This window comes from Oncorhynchus nerka, linkage group LG9a (genome assembly GCF_034236695.1).
Source record: "Oncorhynchus nerka isolate Pitt River linkage group LG9a, Oner_Uvic_2.0, whole genome shotgun sequence".
NCBI lineage: Eukaryota > Metazoa > Chordata > Actinopteri > Salmoniformes > Salmonidae > Oncorhynchus > Oncorhynchus nerka.
This window is the reverse complement of record NC_088404.1, coordinates 26,666,483-26,672,779: the sequence shown is the minus strand read 5'-3', so window position 1 is coordinate 26,672,779 and position 6,297 is coordinate 26,666,483. Positions and strand designations below refer to the sequence as shown.

The 6,297-nt window shown below is 42.3% G+C and overlaps 1 long non-coding RNA gene across 1 annotated transcript in view; it reads left to right on the top strand.

Moving 5' to 3' along the window:
* The first annotated feature begins 2,216 nt into the window (after positions 1-2,216).
* LOC115134715 (uncharacterized) overlaps positions 2,217-6,297 on the top strand; it is a 146,951-nt gene continuing 142,870 nt past the window's right edge. Inside the window, exon 1 of the long non-coding RNA XR_003864359.2 lies at positions 2,217-2,350. This is a non-coding gene — a long non-coding RNA (uncharacterized LOC115134715). The remainder of the gene's footprint in view (positions 2,351-6,297) is intronic.

The following is a 6,297-nucleotide window of genomic DNA, read 5'->3' as shown; positions in this document are numbered from 1 at the left end:
CAACTGCGACCTGGCCAAGATAAAGCAAGGCAGTGCGACACAAACAACAACACAGAGTTACACATGGAATAAACAAGGGTACAGTCAATAACACAATAGAAAAAAAAGAAAGTCTATATAAAGTGTGTGCAAATGGCGTGAGGAGGTAAGGCAATAAATAGGCCATAGTAGCGAAGTAATTACAATTTAGCAGATTAACACTGGAGTGATAGATGAGCAGATGATGATGTGCAAGTAGAGATACTGGTGTGCAAAAGAGCAGAAAAGTAAATAAAAACAATATGGGGATGAGGTAGGTAGATTGGGTGGGCTATTTACAGATGGACTATGTACAGCTGCAGCGATCGGTTAGCTGCTCAGATAGCTGATGTTTAAAGTTAGTGAGGGAAATATAAGTCTCCAGCATCAGCTATTTTTGCAATTCATTCCAGTAACTGGCAGCAGAGAACTGGAAGGAAAGGCGGCCAAAGGAGGTGTTGGCTTTGGGGATGACCAGTGAGATATACCTGCTGGAGTGCGTGCTACGGGTGGGTGTTGTTATCGTGACCATGAGCTGAGATAAGGCGGAGCTTTATCTAGCATTGACTTATAGATGACCTGGAGCCAGTGGTCTGGCGACGAATATGTAGCGAGGGCCCGGCGACTAGAGCATACAGGTCGCAGTGGTGGGTGGTATAAGGGGCTTTGGTAACACAACGGATGGCTCTGTGATAGACTGCATCCAATTTGCTGAGTCGAGTGTTGGAGGCTATTTTGTATATGACATCGCCGAAGTCGAGGATCGGTAGGATAGTCAGTTTTACTAGGGTATGTTTGGCGGCGTGAGTGAAGGAGGCTTTGTTGCGAAATAGAAAGCCGATTCTAGATTTCATTTTGGATGGAGATGTTTAATATGAGTCTGGAAGGAGAGTTTGAAGTCTAGCCAGACACCTAGGTATTTGTAGTTGTCCACATATTCTAGGTCAGAACAGTCCAGAGTAGTGATGCTAGTCGTGTGGGCGGGTGCGGGCAGCGAACGGTTGAAAAGCATGCATTTTTTTTACTAGCGTTTAAGAGCAGTTGGAGGCCACGGAAGGAGTGTTGTATGGCGTTGAAGCTCGTCTGGAGTTTAGTTAACACAGTGTCCAAAGAAGGGCCAGATGTATACAAAATGGTGTCATCTCTGTAGAGGTGGATCAGGGAATCACCCGCAGCAAGAGCGACATCTTTGATATATACAGTGAAAAGAGTCGGCCTGAGAATTGAACCCCATAGAGACTGCCATTGGTCCGGACAGCAGGCCCTCCGATTTGACACACTGAACTCTGCGAAGTAGTTGGTGAACCAGGTGAGGCAGTCATTTGAGAAACCAAGGCTATTGAGTCTGCCGATAAGAATACGGTGATTGACAGAGTCAAAAGTCTTCGCCAGGTCGATGAAGACGGCTGCACAGTACTGTCTTTTATCGATGGCGGTTATGATATCGTTTAATACCTTGTGCGTGACCAGCTCGGAAACCTTATTTCACAGCGGAGAAGGTGCGGTGGGATTCGAAATGGTCAGTGATCTGTTTATTAACTTGGCTTTCGAAGACTTTAGAAAGGCAGGGCAGGATGGATATAGGTCTATAACAATTTGGGACTAGAGTGTCACCCCCTTTGACAAGAGGGATGACAGCAGCAGCTTTCCAATCTTTAGGGATTTCGGACGATACGAAAGAGAGGTTGAACAGACTTGTAATAGGGGTTGCAACAATGGCGGCGGATGATTTTTTATTGTTTATTTCACTTTTGTTAATTATATATTTAACTTTCTTTGGCAATGTATAAATATGTTTCCCATGCCAAGAAAGACCTTTAAATTGAAATTGAATTGATAGATTTTGGCCGATATTCTGCTAGATGAAACATTTGATCTCAATACAGTTTTCTGTTTCCAAAACTGGAATCTGTTACGAACATAGTGGAATAAGTTTCGTAGACTTTGTCGTTTGCCAAAGTTAACAAACAAAAAATGCGCGGTTCACAAGGAGTGCAAGTGCGATTTGAGTTGATACACACGCGCGTTCCCTAATGGAATATGCAAGCATATGCTATAACGCGCCAATATGCTCTTGTTAGGCTCTGCCCACTTCCTTGCTTGTTCTTCACACTATGATTAATTTGCTCCCATTGGAAATAACAGGCTGTGGTCTTGTGTTAGTTAAACAAATCTTTGGTTGTGGGAGGAAACCACCGCTCATTGGGGCTCGAGCAGGAAGGATGCGCTGCAGGCTTTAGCAGAGACAAGGAAAGTGTAAGTTTACAGTTCTGACGGAAGATAAATGACAGCTCACATTGCAGCCTGGACATCTTACATTTGGAATTTGTAGGTGAGTTTAACCTCAAACGACATTGTATGTGTCCTGTCTTTTCCGAGCCGGTGTTGGAGACCACAGCATTTTACTCAACTTTAACTTTGGTGACTTGAGAATTAGACAACTTTTGACAGGTTGTCGGTAACCAGCTCGTAACTTGTCAAATTGACAAATAGTTACTTCTTAAATACACCGTTCACGGTGACATTTCGTTTATTGCGTTTACATTGGTGCAGTAGACTCGTTCGTATGATTTTTAAACGATATTTTGAGCCAATTCATGCGGAGGCATTAGTGGAAATCAAGACTTATCATCAGGGCAGGTCTGGTTGTACAGCTAGATATGTTCTAGTCGCTTCGGGGATAATTTTAGCTAACGCCTTGCATTTTGGTACACCAGAAGTACATTCATTTCCAATGGAACTATGCGTTTGCCTTGCAGCATTGCGTTGCAGAGGCAGTGCGTTCTGTGCAAACCAGTGGAGACTGCTGAGGGTTAGGACAGCACATAATAATAGCTGGAATAGATAGGCATCAAATACATGGAAACCTTAGCTTTGTTCGAATACTCGTACTAACCGTACTATTTGTGACGTGAATTGAGTATATAGTATGGATATAGTTAGTATGCCAAAAGTTCCCGGATGTCGGGATGTCGAACTAAATTCGCCAAAATATGAGTATACACGCAGAGGACCCTTTCGGCCCATAATGCAATTCTTCAGAAAATGGGCGTGTCTTCACAATTTTTTTGAAGAAAATGGCTGAAAATATGCAAAAAATTACTTTAAAGTTACGTTACATGTTATGTTGGCTGACAATTTGTTAGCCACGCTATCCTTACGAACTACATAGCATTACAGCAGTATGTACCGGTATGTTAGCTAGTTAACTAACGTTAGTTGGATACTAATACAGTGGGGCAAAAAAGTATTTAGTCAGCCACCAATTGTGCAAGTTCTCCCACTTAAAAAGAGAGAGGCCTGTATTTTTCATCATAGGTACACTTCAACTATGACAGATAAAATGAGACTTTTTTTTCCAGAAAATCACATTGTAGGATTTTTTATGAATTTATTTGCAAATTATGGTGGAAAATAAGTATTTGGTCAATAACAAAAGTTTATCTCAATACTTTGTTATATACCCTTTGTTGGCAATGACAGAGGTCAAATGTTTTCTGTAAGTCTTCACAAGGTTTTCACACACTGTTGCTGGTATTTTGGCCCATTCCTCCATGCAGATCTCCTCTAGAGCAGTGATGTTTTGGGGCTGTTGCTGGGAAACACAGACTTTCAACTCCCTCCAAAGATTTTCTATGGGGTTGAGATCTGGAGACTGGCTAGGCCACTCCAGGACCTTGAAATGCTTCTACGAAGCCACTCCTTCGTTGCCCGGGTGGTGTGTTTGGGATAATTTTCATGCTGAAATACCCAGCCACGTTTCATCTTCAATGCCCTTGCTAATGGAAGGAGGTTTTCACTCAAAATCTCACGATACATGGCCCCATTCATTCTTTCCTTTACACGGATTAGTCGTCCTGGTCCCTTTGCAGAAAAACAGCCCCAAAGCATGATGTTTCCACCCCCATGCTTCACAGTAGGTATGGTGTTCTTTGGATGCAACTCAGCATTCTTCGTCCTCCAAACACAACGAGTTGAGTTTACCAAAAAGTTATATTTTGGCTTCATCTGACCATATGACATTCTCCCAATCTTCTTCTGGATCATCCAAATGCTCTCTAGCAAACTTCAGACGGGCCTGGACATGTACTGGCTTAAGCAGTGGGACACGTCTGGCACTGCAGGATTTGAGTCCCTGGCGGCGTAGTGTGTTACTGATGGTAGGCTTTGTTACTTTGGTCCCAGCTCTCTGCAGGTCATTCACTAGGTCCCCCCGTGTGGTTCTGGGATTTTTGCTCACCGTTCTTGTGATCATTTTGACCCCATGGGATGAGATCTTGCGTGGAGCCCCAGATCGAGGGAGATTATCAGTGGTCTTGTATGTCTTCAATTTCCTAATAATTGCTCCCACAATTGATTTCTTCAAGCCAATCTGCTTACCTATTGCAGATTCAGTCTTCCCAGCCTGGTGCAGGTCTACAATTGTGTTTCTGGTGTCCTTTGACAGCTCTTTGGTCTTGGCCATAGTGGAGTTTGGAGTGTGACTGTTTGAGGTTGTGGACAGGTGTCTTTTATACTGATAACAAGTTCAAACAGGTGCCATTAATACAGGTAACGAGTAGAGGACAGAGGAGCCTCTTAAAGAAGTTGTTACAGGTCTGTGAGAGCCAGAAATCTTGCTTGTTTGTAGGTGACCAAATACTTATTGTCCACCATAATTTGCAAATAAATTCATAAAAAATCCTACAATGTGATTTTCTGGATTTAATTGTCATAGTTGGAGTGTACCTATGATGAAAATTACAGGCCTCTGTCATCTTTTTAAGTGGGAGAACTTGCACAATTGGTGGCTGACTAAATACTTTTTTGCCCCACTGTACATTGACCTTGCCAGGCAGTATATTAACTATCTGCTATCTAACTAACCAACGTTTATTGACTTGATTATTCACATCATTCTTAGCCAAGTGGTATAGTCGTTGTTGATTATGGCCAGTGTCAGTAAATATCAGCAAAAAAAACAACATAATAAATTGTTTCCGGCAGCACAGTTAGTCACCAACGCTCTGGATAACATGAAAACAGCCTAACCAGCTCTGCTATGGTCAGTAAAGTGGTCAGTGAGGTGCGCTCTGAACGCTCCAAGCTATACATTTACAATCTGACAACTCTCTGGATTTACAAATGTAGAATTTATGAACACACCCGAAATCGTCAAATGTTTAGCTAGTCATCTGTTATGCTAGCAAGAGGATGCATAGCAATAGCATCAACTTCCGGTAGACAGGCGAAGCTCTAATACGCTCAACTGAAATGATACCGTTTGTCATGCTCGACAGGGGCATTCATGCAGGAACAAATGGGGTGCTTGAGCGGGGCTCTCATGCAGGAACCAATGGGATGCTTGAGGGGGGCAATCCTACAGATGGAATCCAATGTGATGGTGGTAATGCACCATATACTGTACTAGAGTGCCCTTTCCTCCCACATATGTACTGGAGTCATAGCTTAAACATTTACAAATAGTAGTATAAAGAGGGGCTCCGAACGTCCCAAATTGCAGGCTGCAGTTGCACACTATTGACTGTAGGTGTGAGTTAGCTTAGTCCAGTGGTTCCCAAACTGTGGAGCGTGTCCACTAGGAGTGGCACGAGAGGTCGGCAAGGAACTGTCTGGCTTTCAACTTACATCTGAAAGTTGTAATAGTTGAATGTGCAATTTTGAAATTGGGTAGTGCATCAGCAGTTGTCCTAGTTAAGTCAGTCATTGCAGACCTTAGAGAGCTATTAATAACAAGTCAAATGTCCAGATCAACTAGCCCAGGTCAGCTGTTTTTTAGCCCATTGATTTTGTTGTAATGTTTAAGTCACCCAAATATCACATGAACACACATTAGAAATTTCAAAAATGTGTGGAATTGCATGAAATTAGCTTTAAAATTGCAAAAAAAAGTCTCCATCCCATGGCAAAATGTAGAGTTGCAGGAAATACTCTTTAAATCTGCAACATTTTCTCTCCACAATCAAGGGTGGGGTTGTCATGAATGGGGCATGTGCATATAGAAATAGCAATTATTTTGGTAAAAAAATAATCTGTGATGATGTGAATTTAAGCCTACTCGTCACAAACTTGCACCCTGTCTAGTCTGCCATTAGGCCGTATTTCCCATTTTGCCATTTCTTCCTAGAAAGCAAGCATTATACCGCACATGACTATATTATTCATTAGTTTCTTTGTTAGCAATAAGCTACTGTTTTAAGTTCATGCCCAGTTCGTCAGGAACATTTTTGTATGGAAAGGTATTTCCGTATAATCGGTTCCACACAGAAATGCAGTTAT